Source organism: Copadichromis virginalis, linkage group LG22 (assembly GCF_057382275.1).
Source record: "Copadichromis virginalis isolate Kocher_CV1m ecotype Utaka linkage group LG22, C_Virginalis_male_GT1.1, whole genome shotgun sequence".
Classification (NCBI taxonomy): domain Eukaryota; kingdom Metazoa; phylum Chordata; class Actinopteri; order Cichliformes; family Cichlidae; genus Copadichromis; species Copadichromis virginalis.
Genome location: NC_140638.1, coordinates 36,970,583 through 36,971,953, shown reverse-complemented (window position 1 = coordinate 36,971,953; position 1,371 = coordinate 36,970,583).

The window sequence follows — 1,371 nt, the reverse complement described above, 5'->3', positions numbered from 1 at the left end:
GACACGTCTCACTTTTTATATGGCACGAATCATGTGTTATTTTATCAGGTGGCAATATGTCCTAGTGCAGTCAGAGGGGAGGAGCCAGGGCCAAAGGTGAGGCACAGAATAATAATTGTAATCTGAGGATAAAACGCAGGTACTGAGGCTGAAAGAAGCCTCAGTGCTCTCAGAAGACTAAAAACATGGCTAAGGTCAACAATGACTCAAATGAGATTAAACAATGCTGCTGTGTGTCCACCAGGACAGACTGGACAGTATAGATGTAAAACAAACATGTCAGCAGTTTATCTCTGTTAGTGAGAGGAGCAGGCCTGTGTTTGGCTGCTTCACATAGTGGACATTGAGTTGTTGTGTGGGACACCAGTAGCTGTAACAGTAGTTCATGTTGAGAATAAAAAGTCCCAGCTCACCGAGTTAATCGGGGCAATAGTGCCTAAAATGTTGCATAATTTTGCTGAGAGATCTTTTACTTTGTGGTAATCTTAGATGAGTAGTTTTATGGACGGAAACCAGCAGGTCACTCAGTGTTCCCTTAGTGCTGATGTATCAGAGATGTTGGTGTAACTGAAGTAATGCTGTTAAGTCTTAAAGTCATATTCTTTTATTGTCATGACTGTATTTGAAGCTATTTTTATTTTTGTATGATACCTGATTTATATGGAATATGACTGAAGTAAACTAAAGTCTAAAATACTTAGTCATTTTTTTAAATAGTAATTTAACATTATATCATTCACATGTAAAACTATGAATTGTGATTTTAAATGGTTTAAAAGCATGTAGAATAGCATGTGTAGGCAAGTATATTTCTCCTTTTTTATCAAGAAGCAAAGACAAAAAGGAAAAAAAGGAAACAGGGCAGGGTTCGGTGGCTGAATCATCCGTCCCCACCAACGCCAAAACCAAATCTACGCCCTTGATTCCTTCAATCAGTGCCCTAAGTGGTCTCAGTCAGAGTTGTTACTGATGTCTTTGGTTATGGACATTATTCCTGTATCTGCTGCAACCTTCAGCCAAACAGGCCAGGTTAGCTGTGTCAGCTCATAGACAGACGTTAAATACTAGAAACCTAAAAGGCATTAAATATGGATACATTTAGCTGTAAGCACACATTTGTTTGTTTTGATCACCTAAACAATATACAAAGTTTATTTAGTGCAGAAAAATAAATAAGTACAAAATAAAGCTGATACATTTCAATATTGCTTCACCTGTTCTGATTCAGTTACATGAATTAGTGGGGGCTCCATCAGGACAAGAATATGGTGTTGCTGAAATCCTGCTTGAGTTTATTCACACACAACTTTCTGCCGACTATATATCAGCGCTGTGCATCCAAGCAGCCAAAGAGAAAAACAGGAATGCTGC